The sequence below is a fragment of the Thalassophryne amazonica genome, chromosome 2 (genome assembly GCF_902500255.1).
Source record: "Thalassophryne amazonica chromosome 2, fThaAma1.1, whole genome shotgun sequence".
Lineage (NCBI taxonomy): Eukaryota > Metazoa > Chordata > Actinopteri > Batrachoidiformes > Batrachoididae > Thalassophryne > Thalassophryne amazonica.
Genome location: NC_047104.1, coordinates 60,559,705 through 60,575,387, shown reverse-complemented (window position 1 = coordinate 60,575,387; position 15,683 = coordinate 60,559,705). Strand labels below are relative to the sequence as shown.

The following is a 15,683-nucleotide window of genomic DNA, read 5'->3' as shown; positions in this document are numbered from 1 at the left end:
CTAGTTAGCTTGCCAACGCTGATGAAGGTTAGCTGATAAAAGTGCTCCGTCGCGATGCTTCGACCGTTAGAGGTCTTCTTTAGGCGTTGGAGCACGGTGAAAAAGTAAAAAAGTAAAAAGTAAAAAAGTCTTGAAAAAGACTGTTAATTCAAAGAACTCAAACAGCTCAGTTCAAACAGCTAACAGATACAGCAGAACACCGCTGTGCTCCGGAACAGGAAGTCCATCCAATATACGTATTGGTATACATATACATACATACAAATAAATTATTAAAAATCATACATTGTGATTTCAGGATTTTTTTTTTTTTTTTAGATTATGTCTCTCACAGTGGACATGCACCTAAGATGAAAATTTCAGACTCTTCCATGATTTCTAAGTGGGAGAACTTGCAAATCGCAGGGTGTTCAAATACTTACTTTACTCACTGCAACTATGGCAAACAGATGGTTACTTTTGAGAGGTGGGGATGGACCGGTTTTATGTCTGGGTGGATGCTAGAACTTCTAGTGTCTTTACCTTCACAACGCTAGCAATTATCCTGGAACCCTCCCTGCTTTGTTGCACAAGTCTTTCAAAATAAGAGCACATTTCAACATAAAGATCAATTTCACCCATGCACTGTATTACTACCAGTGCGCATTGAGGATGCCATCATAGGTAAGATGTAGAAGGGTTGAGAAAAACATAGTGAAAACAAATTTCTTTTTGCTTTTTACAATGTGTTGGGGTCACAGAATTATTTAATTTAGGGTGGGCAATTTAACCAACTTTGGTTTAAAAAAAGGGGATGGGCTGATGCTTGAGGAGGGGCTGTGTCCTGCACATGGCTATGACATATATATATGTGCGTGTGTGAATATATATATATTTGTATATATATATAAGAAATTAAAGCAAATTACGTTCTTCACCCTATATCCAGTGGACCCACATTCCTAAAATGAGACACCTCAGTTTTCATCAACCAGCTCCATCCTTCGGAACTACAGAAAAAGTCTTTGGGACCGACAGTTTCTTTCTTAAAATCCATGGTGTTTTTTTCCAGTCCCAGAATGTGCTAATGAACAGTACTCAGAAAGGGGCCGACTGAATAAAACCTTCTTTGGGCCTGGAGCCACTAATGTGTAATTTAATTTCAAGCAAGCGTGTGGGCCATGCAAACACACAGCAAGGTCAAGGGCTACTGTGCAAAAATCTTCACACGAGGTCCCAGACTATGGTTTGATGAACAGTCTCCTGCAGCTTTGGAAGACAGCACAGTCGGGGTGCATGCTCACATGTCAGCATGTGTCACTGAACTCACAGTCAGTTTTGATGCAGCACAGCCATTCCACATCTGACAACAACAAACAATGACGGAGGAAATCCATTATTCAAAGTGAGGAAAATGTTTGGGATGATGGAGCTTCTGCAAACAGAGGGGGATTAGCCTGAAAATAGAGCCGCATATAAGTGGGAACATTTCAACATGTCAATGTCATGTCATGTCATGTTGATCTGTATGTGAAGTAAATATTTGTATTACTTTGACCACAATTCAGGTTTTACTCATTATATAGAATATTGAAGGTGAAAGATAAATCGCCTAATGGAAAAGTGGAAGGATGAAGCATGGCTAATCCGGTGGGTGAAGAAATTACTCTAATAAACTCGACCTTGTTCTGCCTGAAGGAGCGCAAAGTGGCCCCAGGGACAGGACCAATAATTACCAATCACCACACACTTTCACAGCGGGTCTTTAATGTAAATAGGCATTGGGTTATGCAATGCACACATCTTTGGCATTCATGTATGAACTTGAAAACAAAGAAATATAACTGTGCGCACCCCATTTCGTTGCAGAACAAATGAAACATCCACAGCAAAAGTGGAAAAGCAGTCGTGCTTGTAACAACCCCCCCCCCCCCCCAAAAAAAAAAAAACCCCAAATAACTTCTTGTAAAAAAACAGCAGTCAGTGAGGAAATCAGGGTGTATCCCATGCACTATTTGCAATGTGTTGGAGCCTACCTGGCATTCAATTTCAATTCCCTGAAGTTACTGAATACAGAAGTGAGGCTCCCACTGACTATAAGTTACTCCAATGACAGACGCTAATTAGCAAGTGTAAGAGTAATGGGAGAGCCCAGCGCACGTGCTCTCTCTCTCTCTCTCTCTCTCAGAGACAGTGACGGCAAATGAGGCAGGGTCATCTGCTCAAAGGCCTCACTTCCTATTAGACAGGTGATCTCTAGCACTGGCATGTGGCCCTTGGAGGCTCATACTCGAGACAACTCATCCTGTCACATCCTGTGGATTTCAAACATGACTTCTGTTTTGCATAGAATAAACTCATTCAACTGCAATCACTCACTGTCACGGTCCGTCATTGACAGAAAGTGACAAAAGGCAATACAAAATAATGACACATGATGTTTTGTGTTTTTGCGAGAACTCAAGGGAGAGTCTTAGAAAGCAGATGATCGACTCATCTTCTGCTCAGCAAAGCTTTGACATTCTGTAGGGGATGCTGGAAATAGTCTCTAGGTTGATGGATAGGTGGAGCGGGATTACCCGCCAGACTCATCTTCTATCCGCTGTCTGGCCTGGACTCCTGGAAAAAAGACACACACACACACAAACACAATATATGTGATGTCAGACTGTTCTCAGTTGGAAAGGATATGTTTTATAATATAATGAACAATGTTGGGTGTTTAATAACCAATAACTGAAGCAGGTGTTTTACCTTGTGTGTGCTTTTAATATGTGTTCATGTACTGGGCCAGCTTATGTGTGTTGTGTGTTATGTGTGTGTCGTCTGTCATCATGAGGCCGGTCATGGTTTGCTCAGCCCTGCTGTTGACCTAAGGCAGGATATACAGCTGGAGCTGGTCCCCGGTGCCTAAAGGCGACTTCTGCTCCTAACTGGCAATTAGGATGGGTTAAATGCAGTAAACACATTTCATTGTGCAGGGAACATGTTCCTTTGTGCATATGACAATAAAATTCTTTGAATCCTTTGAATCCTTGAATTTAAAAAAGGGGTCTCGCTGGTGGAATACTGATAATATTCCTGTTACATACAGAATTATAGTACTAGTAGAATGTAGTATAAGCATTCTGATAGAGGACAAGTAATGCTTGCAAAATTTAAATCCAGTGAAGAAGGCTAATCCTGCCTGATTAAATAAAACACTGCACCAATGGGAAGGTAAGCGACATAAAACAACTGCCCCGCTTGTCAAACACTAGGGCTGCAACTAACGATTATTTTACTAATCAGTTCATCGGTCGATTATTTTTTCGATTAATCGTTTTGGGGGTTTTTTACTTACATGTGAGCTTTGCCATTATTTCTTTAAGTGAGTTATTATTAAAAGACCTTTATCACGCAACATCAACGTTTGACCTTGTAACAAAGTTATGTTATTCTCATCAAAAACATACATGGAGTAGTGTTTTGTTTTATTTTGCACATACATACATCACCGACAGACCACAAAGAGATTTCCATCAGGTTTCACCCGATTATGAGCATTTTTAGATGCTTACAGCAACTTATCTGAACCACTGACAACATATTACAGCAAGAGTCCACAAAACTATTTTAAAGGCCTGACTAAAGAGTAATATGTGATCTTTAAAAACATATTTTCACGAAAAAAGACACAAATGTGCAGTTTACTGCATTTTATTTTTTCTTGTGTAAAAACACAGCTTAGATGTGGTTTGACCGAAACAAATTGTCATTAAACTTAATAAAACAGGGATGAAGTGGAGGTTTAAAGGTGATAGAGAGAGGTTGAATGGGGCATTAATCCTTGTTCTGTGATGTGATATGTAGCTCAAAAAAATTGGTTGGGTCTGTAATGGCTCAGAACCTTCCTAAAAGGCTCTCTGAAACAGCTATGTTACTATGCTGGGTTTAGAATGCCTCGTTTGCTTTTAATGGCGTCGTTTCGGAGCTTATTTGGCAACCTCATTATGAAATGCACGTAGGTGTTGGCGCTGATCGGTTGCCGTTGTTTGATTGGCTGCCCTTGCTCTCACTGAAAATGCCGCTAAGAGGATTAGGAAAGTCTCCGGTTAAACTCAGAACAGAATGAAAATGATCGCTGATTCGCTCATTTCGCTATCAATCAAAAATGGATTCAGCCTCAGACAGATCATCCAATCATCATGCAGAAGCTGGGTGTCCGGGCCAGCCGAGGCCAGCCCACTGCCCCATAGACCCCCAGACACGCAGAGCCTCTGATGGGCGGGACCAAGCCCAGCATTTATCCAATGACTCGTCTCGTTTTGCTGCACTTGTGTCGCTATTGAAGTCTGTGGACGACGGTTTAAAGCACTGTGAAGCTGTGGGTTTGAGTGAGAGGAAATCCGCGTCATTACCAGTGATAAGAAGCTGATTCTGAACAAAAGTTGAGCGCGAGACGACAGTAATCTTCAGTAACTTATTTAACAGATCACGTTTCAACATTGCTGTTGAGTGATAAATCTTGTTCCTCGCCCACCAACATGAAGTCAGCCAGAGGCTGACTGTGACATAAAGTCCAGTCACAAAGTAATAATGATAATTAAAAAAAAACGATCCGAAATAAATTTAAAAACAAATTTAAAACAAAAGAAAATGTGATACTTACAGGCTGTACTGATTGCTGGGGTTGATTTTGTCGCAAAGTCGGAACTGACCCTCTACTGAGTATTAAATGCCGACTGAAGCCAGCTCGAAATTGTGCAAGGTTTGTGAAACAGTCCTCCGTGAAATGCGTAGAGCAAAGAAACAGTCGGCGGTTGTATGTACTGGGGATGCCGTTAAAAATGAATAAAAGCCATTGACCGTGTACATTGCTTTCCGTGGGAAGAATATGTAAAGATCGTAGTCCGCTATGACAGCCTGGGAAGGCACACCTGTAGCTCGCCATTGCTCCTCTTCGAGTGTTACGAATGGGTGGGCACAACCTTATGAATAATTAATTTTGAAGGGGCGTGTGTGAAAGGGGGTGGGTGTGGGTGTGTGTGTGTGGGGGCTATTGGTGAAAAAGTGACGTAACTTTTCTCTGAAAAACGGATTGGCCTGTTTTCTAGGGGCAATTCAAAAAAGGAGAAATACTTGAAATAGAGGTTCTGAAACTTGCTGGCACTTCGTGTGTATTCCCACAGCGGGGAGACTCTGAACTAACACCAAAAACATGAAAAAGATGATTTTGATTCTCTATCCCCTTTAAGAGTCACTAGGTGTTCACAGGAAACAGTTATTTCTATATTTATTTATGTTCATTGTTAGTTGGTTTAATCTTTTCTGTTTTGTTTTATCAGATTCTTTTTGTCTGTTTCTCTAAAACTATTGTGGCATTATTAGTTATATTACTATTATTGTTGTTTCTATTATTATTATTATTATTATTTGATATATAATAAAAATAAATGAATAAAATATTACAATCTGTAATACATTTGACTCTTTTATGACAAAAAACGCTGAGCCATGATTATACAGAAAACCAATGTGCTGACAGCTGCAACAGCTTAATGCTAACTTTAAAATTGAAAACGCCATAGACATGCTAACACGTTAGCATCGGCCCCTTTTTTAAGTTATAAAATACATCTATCAATTGTTTCAGAAGACCATAACAGGTCAGATTAACATAAAAAGGTAAATAGTACTCACAGACATATGCTCTTTGGGGTTTTAGTGGGGAAAAAAAATAAGATTAAGTGAAATAAAACAATGAATCAACAAAGCACAAGATCGAATCACTGCTTCGATCTGCGAATCACTGCTTCAATTGGTTCAAGGTTCAAAGCAAAGCCGCGCTACAGAAATGGTTGATTTATATGGAAGAAATGAAACATTTGCGGTAAAACAAAGTTATTTAACAACTAATTGATGACTAAATTAGTTGACAACTATTTTAATAATCGATTAAATCGATAGTTGTTTCAGCACTACTAAACACGCCTCCTCTTTCTGTCAGATCCCGTTTGGGATGTGTGTGTGTGGCAGCGTGCGGGCCTGGACTAAACCATTGTACAACTGTGCAGGGGTGGGAAGGGCCCTCAGAGATCTTTCAATATTATTGTTAGAGCAGAATTATGTTTTGCAACATTTATATTCATTCATACTAATTATATTCTTTTACAACATGAATTGTATGGACATTAATAACATGCACACACAAAATGCCAGTTTAATGCCAGTTTTTTGTGGGGAACCCCCATGCTCTGGACCCTGGATACATAGTACCCTTTACCCCCCCCCCCCCCCCACCCAGTCCAATGCCCTGATTGTAAACCAAATTATGCATCAACTCAGAACAATTAAACAACATGAAATTCATGAAGATTGAAAAGACTGTTACAGCATTTCAAAAACCACAGCTAAAACCTGTAGTATATTTTGAAATTCATGGTAAAATATCAATAAAAAGCTTATAGTAAAAAAGCCACATATTCTTGTGTAAATTCCTGTAAATCCACTCAAAGCCAGTGTCTTTTTCCCATGAAAAAAGTCTACATTAATAAAAACTCATTTGTGTAAATGCATGTAAATGCATTCAAAGCCAGTCTTTTTTCCTAATGAAAGAAAGTCTAGATTAATGAAAAAAGTCACATAATCTTGTCTAAAATCCTGTTTGAACAGCACGTTTATTTTCCAGAGAGAGAAAATTCTTATCGTGTTTCCTGATCCCGTTTCTTTTATCTTTCAGGTGTGTTGATGAAGCGAGCAACAATGTTGTCCTTATCAGACTTTTTCAACCAGTCTTTCACGCCATCTTCTATCTGTCTGATATCAGTCCGTGACACAGACATGCTGCACAATTCTTCTTTTAAAAACTTTAGAGCTCTAAAGGTTTGCAATGTCCACATGCTATATTTCTTAAGCATCGTGCAAGAGACACAGAATCGCCGCAGCAACCAACCAGTCCCGCTTTACGACAACTGTCGCAACAGCCAAGCTTTTATCTCCTCGAAACTCCACGGATCTGAGGACACCTTTTTGTATTTGTAACACACAGATCAGTGTCCACGGGCTGCCACGGACTTATAAAACTTGCATGATGTCGTTAAAAAAGAACACTTTGCGATAGACATTTTAAAAACTCAGTGACGATCACGATTACAGAGTAAATACTAAGACCCCCCCCCCCCCCCCCCATGATGAAATCCACGAAATTCCGTGGATCCGCAGAGTTTTCACAGCCCTGTTATAAGGTTTACAGTTTCGCTGCTGTGTTTAGTGGAACAACAACAATGTTTATTATTGTGGCGATGCATAAGCTCAACTATGACTGAACTCGAAGCTAGACTGCCTGATACCTTAGCTTCACGTTTGGAGAATGCCCAATCAGTAGACAGTCTTGTAGATAGTTTAAACTCAGCGCTCAAAACTACACTTGATGAGACTGCGCCACCTCTATTAAAACCACACCTTCCTAAAACACAGTCACCTTGGTTCAGTGGGTACTTGCTTACTTGTTCCTCTGCATGAATGCCTTAGTAGATTTTGAGCAGTGTTTAGGTTTGTTGTCTTGTTGAAAGATCCAGCACTGGCACAACTTCAACTTTGTCACTGATTCATGAACATTGTTCTCAAGAATCTGCTGATATTGACTGGAATCCATGTGACCCTCAACTTTAACAAGATTGCCAGTACCTGCACTGGCCACACAGCCACACAGCATGATGGAACCACCTCCAAATTTTACTGTACGTAGCAAGCTTTTTTTTTTTTTTTTTTGGAATGCTGTGTTCTTTTTCAGCCATGCATACCACCCCTTGTTATGTCTAAATAACTCAATTTTAGTTTCATCAGTCCACAGCACCTTAATCCAAAATGAAGCTGCCTTGTCCAAATGTGCTTTAGCATACCTCAAGCGACTTCCTCTGCATTATAGCATCATACAGCATCTCTTTGTGCAAAGTGTGCTATATAGTTGAACAATGCACAGAGACACCATTTGCAGCAGGATCATGTTGTATGTAGGTCTTTGGAGGACAACTGTGGGTTAAATTTGACTGTTCTCACCATCCTTCACTTCAGCTTATCTGAGATTTTTCTTGGCCTGCCACTTTGGGCCTTAACTAGTACTGTGCCTGTGGTCTTCATTTCCTCACTATGTTCCTCACAGTGGAAACTGACAGCTGAAATCTTTAAGATAGCTTTTTGTATCCTTCCCCTAAACCATGATGTTGAACAATCTTTGTTTTCAGGTCATTTGAGAGTTGTTTAGAGGATCCCATGTTGCCACTCATTAGAAGAGATGCAAAGAGGAGAAACATTTGCAAATGGCCATATTAAATACCTAACCTGGTCTCACTGCATGTCATGATTCAGCACGAAATATACATTAATCTATTGGTTCGTGATATTGTCATGAAAATGCCATATTTTCATCACAGCAGCACAAATTCATCAATGGTGAATGAGCTTACCAAACCAATTTTGTGTTCCAATAATTAGTGCTAAATGTTTTCACATCAATAAAATGCCAAGGGTGCCCAAATTTATCCACCTGCCCAGTTTTGTTTAAATAATTATTGCACACTTTCTGTGAATACTAGAAACTTCATTTCATCCATCCATCCATCCATTTTCTTCCGCTTTATCCGGAGTCGGGTCGCGGGGGCAGCAGCTCAAGCAAAGCCGCCCAGACCTCCCGATCCACACACACCTCCCCCAGCTCCTCCGGGGGAACCCCAAGGCGTTCCCTTTTCCCATTTCACTTCTCAAATATCAGTGTGTTTGCCTGCTATATGATATATTTAACTGAAATTTCTGATCCAGCCAACCAATGATTTATAAAGGAAATCATGAAAAATATCAGGGGTGCCCAACCTTTTACATACACCTGTAGCTCAGCACAACCTGTCCTTTCATTGCTATGCAAATAATCTGCAAATCTATCTGCCTATGAGGACTAATTGGCGCAATGCTTTGTCATTATTATTTAATTGTATTTATGATGTAAAGTCGTGGCTGTGCCAAAGCTTCCTTTACCTGAAAGATGGTAAAACTGAGACCATTGTGTCTGGGCGTTCTGGCATGCTGAATGTGGTAGCACCAAACTTTGGTGCCCTGGCTAATTATGTCAAACCAGCTGTCAAGAATTTGGGAATGATATCTGACAACTGTCTGAGGTTTGATTAACAGATAATCTCTGTTGTCAAAGCAAGTTTTCCAGCTTCGTCTTCTGGCTAAAGCACTTCCTCAGTAGACGTGTTCTTGAGATGGGCATTCATGCTTTCATCAGCTCTAGACTTTATTATTGTAATGCACTTTATACTGGCATTAACCAGTCTTCTCTTGCAAGCCTCCAATCGGTGAAGAATGCTGCTGCTCGTCTTTTAACAAACACTTTCAGACATAAGCATATTGCACCTGTCCTGTACTTACTTCACTGGCTTCCAGTTTGTTTTAGAACTGGCTTTTTTAATGTTTGTTTTAAAAGCTATTAATGGCCTTGCACCTCCTTACCTGTCTGAAATTTTAACTCTCCGTACTTACAGTAGAACATTATGGGAGTCTGGCCAGCTTTACTTAAGGTGTCCTGACACTTGCACGACGACTTTGATCCACGCACTTGCACGCACTCTGCCGTGCACGAGAGTAAACTTGTCTCAAACTCAGTGTAAACCATTGTAAACTGTGCGCGGTTTCGTGCAAGTGGACAAAGAAAATTTTGAAATGTTCAAATACTCCATCACGCATTAATTGTGTGACCTTCATGTGACCATTATACAAACAATTCAAAAACAATGCGTGTGAGATGAACATGCACTGTTTACCAAGATATTACAATGTAAATATTACAAATAATGACCTTTTAGATTGTTCCAAATGCTATCTCCACCTCATTAAGCCCGAGAGGAGAGAGAGAGAGACGTGGCAGCTGGAACGTCTCTGTGATTCCAGAAGCGATTACAGGCATTTCAACAGCCAACTCAGGGAGAAAATGAGTAAGCCACTACAAATAATTATTTTATAAACACAGCAATCCAGCGCACAATGCGCGGCAATCCAGAGGAACAAAGTGCAGCATCCAGCTGGGAATACAGTGGTTGGGAGGGTTGCAACGACGAAGTGACGTGCAAGTGCGCGGATCAACTCAACTCAAACTTTATTTACTAGAGCACATTTAAACAACCAAGATTGACCAAAGTGCTGTACACATTAAAACGGGAGACTCAAAATGCAGCAATTGCAATAAATAGTCCCTAAAATATATAACACAGTACTATAAATAGAATTTAATAAATTATTCAAATATCATTAAAATTAAAACTGAAATAAAATTAAATATAAAATTTTGCCAGAAGCCCACCTTTAAACTTGATTAAAACCCAGAGAAAAGCGGTGAGTCTTTAGGGAAGATTTAAAAACCTCAATCTATCCCACAGAACAGATGTTGTATGGTAGGTTGTTCCATGATCCTAGGGGCTTTGGAACAAACTCGTGCAAGTGTCAGGGCACCTTTAGATGCGCTTTATAAATAAATGTTGATTGATTGATTGACTGATAGATATACTTTGCACTGGGATACCAATTAACAGCTGCAAAGGCACATACGGCCCAGGGTATTTAGCATTGCGTTATATTTTTTTAGATATAATGAGGGAACATCTAAAAGATATCTATTGTTGGGATGCACTCAAGGCATTTTTCAAAGGAAAATTTATTGCTTACAGAAATGAAAACTAAGACAAAAATACAATACTAGAAAAGAAATCAGTGAGCTGGGTAAAGATTTGGCCAGAACAATATAAGGAGGAGAATTTATATAAAATTGTTATTAGGTTTCATTACTGAAATATATTAAAATAGGCAGAGTATTCATATTAGACTGAAACAAATTTTTATGAAAATGGTGAAGCGTCAGACACATGATTAGCAAAACAGCTTAAATGTCAAGATGCAAATAATATTACATAATAATTAGAAAAGATGGTTAATTAATACATTATCAAAAGGGATTAGTACAGTTTTTAAACTTTTTTTTTTTATGAAGATCTATATACGTCTAGGAGTACAACCAGTCATGAAGATCTGAACTTCTTCTTCCAGAAGGTGCCAGAGCTCACTCTAAAAGATAAAGACAATTTAGATATTCCTATAACAGAGGCTGAAGTAAGAAATGCTATTATTCATATGAAATTGGAAGGTCACCTGGTGTAGATGCTTCCTAGAAGAATCCTATAAGAAATATGTAGATATTCTGTGTCTCTCCCAGAAAGTTTAATGAACAATTATAACACTAATAAAAAAAAAGCTCCAAGAGACCTAACTAATTATAGACCCGTAAGTTTAAAAATGTTGACTGTAAATACTGTTCAAGATATTAGCACTGAGCAGGGTTCTCCCCAGAAATTCTTTGTTGGTGCTGTTGGCAATTATCACCTGAGGTGGCGTGCGTTGCGAGTCATTTTGACTGGTTTTAGACGCATTGAAAGCAAGAATAATAGACAAAAAAATGACACTTATGTTATAATATCAAAGTTTTTTTGCATGTTTCTGTCTAAGTTAATAAATAAATAACACTGAAAAGTTTAAAAACACATTAATATTTGACGGACATAGCATTTGCTCTCGTCTTTAAAAATGACACCTGTACCTTTAATCCAGTAAAACAGGCAGAGTTTTTCTGTCATGTTGACAGTTTAGTTTTTTCTATTTAACATTTCTGAGTGGGATTGCATACTTGTTTTAAAACAATATAACCCCTAATTGTCTTGTTTGAACAAGAGCTAAATCTGGACTGATTTGATTGTCAAATCAGAATCAAATTTATTTCAAGTAAGTTCTCACATACAAGTAATTTGAAAAAAATTTGAAAAAATGAAATGAAAAAATAAAATTACTTCTGCAAGAAGTTGTTGTCCATTCGGCTGCTCCCATTTTGTTCGGGGTCGCCACAGCGGATAGATCCGCACTGGTACTTGGTACAAGTTTACGCCGGATGCCCTTCCTGACGCAATTCAAGTGTTACCTGGAGAAACACGGACAACCGCTGGTGTTCCAAAGAGGTCTCCCATCCAAGTACTAACCAGAGTGCCGCACTGCTTAAGCCCTGTTTACACATAGACGGTTTTGTCGGCGGGTAGTACATAGACTGAAGTTCGCGGTAGTTCCGGCTGTTTTTGCGGTGGAAAGGGGTGGAGCATTTCGCCGGCGTTTTGGACCGCCGTACTATCCGCAAATAGGCGGATAAAACGCCGCTAATCTGCCAAATAAAGCCGTGTTTTGACGCCGTAGCATCCGGCACACGTCAGGCAACAGGGGTTAATACCCAGTTCTATCCTTTACAATCGCAGGTTAAGACGTGCGTGAGAATGGCGGTGTTCTGCTGCCGCCGATAATGCCCTGTGTACCACTGGTTAATACCCAGGTTTTTATCCAGGCAAATCCTGTGTTACTCCAGGATCATTTGCATATAGGCACCGACCCAGAGTATAATAGGCTGAAGCAGCAGGAATACATGCCTCTGTCACTGCAGGGGGAGGGAGATCATCCTCAGCCTTTTCTTCTCCTTCCTTCCCCCTCCTCAACGTGTTGCTCCGTCTCCACCACAGGCCTCCCCTCTGCTTCTGAACCAGACCTCTTGGTTCCTTCTTCTTTAAGTCCTTGCTGCTGCCAACTTTCTTTTAGGAGGCATACTGGAGCTTCTCTGCAAAAATATCTGGAGCTGGCCATGAGTGAGAGGCCTGCATGCAGCGCGCTGGCGTTTTTATACTGACCGCCGCCTATCGGCTGTTTGGAACAACCGTTTTAAACCGGGAGGTGGCGTTTAGAACGGCGTACTGTCCGCTAGCGCTGCCGTTTGGTCTGCCTCTTCGCCGGTTAAAACGCTGTTGTGTACGCCGATGTGGGCTCTATCTCCATTTTATACGCCGTTGATTAGGGATACAACGCCGGCCGCCGAATAACGGTGGTGTAAACTGCGGCACTACAGGAAGGGACAGGATAAAACGGCGATTAAAAAGTATCAAACGCCATTGTTCGCGTTGTCTCTGTCGTCACACGAATTCTCCGGTAGTGCTCCCGGAATTATTCGACATGTTGAATCATTTTTTCGACGATTCCCGGTGAAGCCGGAACTAAGCCACGCCCCCTAGCGCCGGCGTTTGATCCCTAAGACGGCCCGGAGGAGCCAAAAACTCTTCTGGGACGCTTCCGGGAGCTCTTACCGTCTATGTGTAAACGAGGCTTTAGCTTCTGAGATCTGACGGGATCAGGCTGACACAGAGCAGACAGGCTGCACTTCTGTAAGAAGTAAAGAAGTAAACTTGCTCTTTTAAAGATGAAACTCTGGATGGAAAAAACTTTCTGAATCAGTTTTTCACACTTTCACACTTCTCCCACACTATTGTTTCTTTGAAGCTGTGTGGTGAAGATGATTGTTGATTAAAATTGCTTCGCTGCTTTTTTACAGCATATAGCGTCTGCTGTTCACACTTTTTCCTCTCTCTCTCTCTCTCTGTCTCTTCTCCTCTCCTCTCTTGCTGGCTCCTCCTCTCTCTGTGGCTTATTTGAGCAAACTTTGGAAATATGAAGGCTTTCATCTGTAAAATAAAGCTTTAATGTGTCACTATCTACACAGGCAGAAGGAGCTCTTTTTATTGGAAGACTTTGATGGAGTTTTTGTTCTTTCACTCTCTGAGCTGCAGTGCTGTGGATCTGCTCAGATACCGGCGGGGGGTGGGGGGGAGGCAGCAGTCCGTTCAGCACAAACAGCCTGGCTGGATTAAAAAATAGAGCACGGTGCAGTATAACAGCACTGTCATAACAGTAGAATGGCGCAACGCCGTTGTTCCATTGTCTGGGGAGAACTTTGACTGGTCTTACCTAACGTCAAAAGTTATTCAAAAAAATCAAGTAGGGTTTATTAAACAGGTCTTCGACTGATAACATGAAGAGACTATTACATTTAATTTGGATGATGTAGCGCCATGGCCTTGCTTCGCCCTAATTAAATAAATATATTAATGCTGTCTCAACAAAAACCTGAGTTTGGAACTGCAGACAAAAGACTGTTTTCCATCTCAGTTGAGAAATTCCTAAGTCATCTGGAGATCTTCAGATAAGCTTGGAGATATCCCCCATGGGCCAACACTGGGATTCACAGCAAAACAAAACTGTAATTCAAAGTTCTTCAAAGGGGAGCCATTGCCTTTTTAACGGTTAAATTTCAGTCACTATGAATTACATGACATTATAATGGCTTCACGTCAGAATCTGAAATTGCCCAGGTCCGAAGAACCCACCTTTATGGCCTCACGCTAAGGCCAGAACCTCTCAAGACTGCAAAACTTCACCCACGACAAGACATGGCCATAAATCTTTGAGTCTTCACAACCAGCTATTATACTTAGGCCTAAGCAAAGGAAAATACCTTTTGTTTAAAATAAAAAGAATTGCATCAGTATTTTTATTCATATCTTAAGACTTCTAATGCCGTTTGTAGTGATTAACTCACTCGATGCTACTGGCTCTTAAACGAGTTTTTTCCGATAGTAACGCCCCGCGCCAAAGACGCGTCATCGAGCCAATTACATTTTTTTTATGGGGGGTAATCAGCTGATCTAGCTTGTGTAAAAAAAGAATTTGAGTTGTAATCACAAGGGAACCCATTCTGTGGGTGGTAGCAGTGTGAGTGTGGATATGTGATCATCTAACCTTGTCTCAGAGAAGAAATTAAGTCTACTTGTTTGTTCTCTGGTTAAAAAAAAAAAAAGATTTTATTGTAAATGGATAGCCGAGAGAGGGGACCTGGCTAATGCTCGATTGCTCACAGACAGTTAGCACACTGCTCACTGCTAGCCTGATCAAAAAAGTCTGACACATGATCAAACAATTACACACAAGAAATACAAATATGGTGACAGCAGGTTTCAATCAGCTCACACTGGAGCAGCAGAGTGTGTGTTTCGCCAACATAGTGTAGTGCATTTGTTTAGGCTACTATCCTTCCAATCCTGCCCCCCACAGAATACCTAGCTTCCCCCACCACCACTGGGTCAGAAAGTTTATATTACGCAGGATGTAAGCAACAATCTAGAGGGCAGTATTTGTTTCTATGTGACTGGAGAAAGTGTGCGAAGAAGACGCATTGTCTATATAAGGAAAAGATAAACAGACAAACGTCTCAGACAACATGGCAAGACAGAGCAATAAGAAGGGTTGGCCATCGAGCTACCTGAAACAGCTAACTCTGGAGCAGAGTATGTCCAGAGGTTTGGGCAGTGCGCCACCCACTAGCACCCAAATCACAGACAACTATGCGCGAGCCAGAGGGAAAAGACGCGCCGCTGGGGGAAGAGACAGATGGAGTTCCTCCCCTGACGGTTCGGATTTCAGCGAGCCTGAACCTGACTCATCGGACGACTGGTTACCATCATCTGCTGCTACCGGCAGAGCTAGTTCACCTCAGCCATCTACCTCAGCAACAAGACCCCCTCATGCCCCAGGAAGACATGCAACAGGTGAGTTGAGCTGCTGCATGTTCATTTTCCCACAGTTTTTTTTGTCAGAAATCAGCATTTTTAGTGATACCCACCCATGTTCTGCAGACAATTACTAAAGAATGGAAAGAGGTACAAACAAACATTTTTTTCTGATGATAAAGGAAAGTCTGAAGTTTCCTTTGGTATGTTTGTTGTTGACATGGACATAGAACTCAATTTTCTATGGGTCTT

The 15,683-nt window shown here is 40.7% G+C and overlaps 1 protein-coding gene across 1 annotated transcript in view; it reads right to left on the bottom strand.

The window, feature by feature from the left end:
• Positions 1-2,426: 2,426 nt before the first annotated feature.
• cd276 (CD276 molecule) overlaps positions 2,427-15,683 on the bottom strand; it is a 340,196-nt gene continuing 326,939 nt past the window's right edge. The window contains exon 8 of the mRNA XM_034186696.1: positions 2,427-2,598. The gene's annotated coding sequence lies outside the window, so the exon portion shown is untranslated. The remainder of the gene's footprint in view (positions 2,599-15,683) is intronic.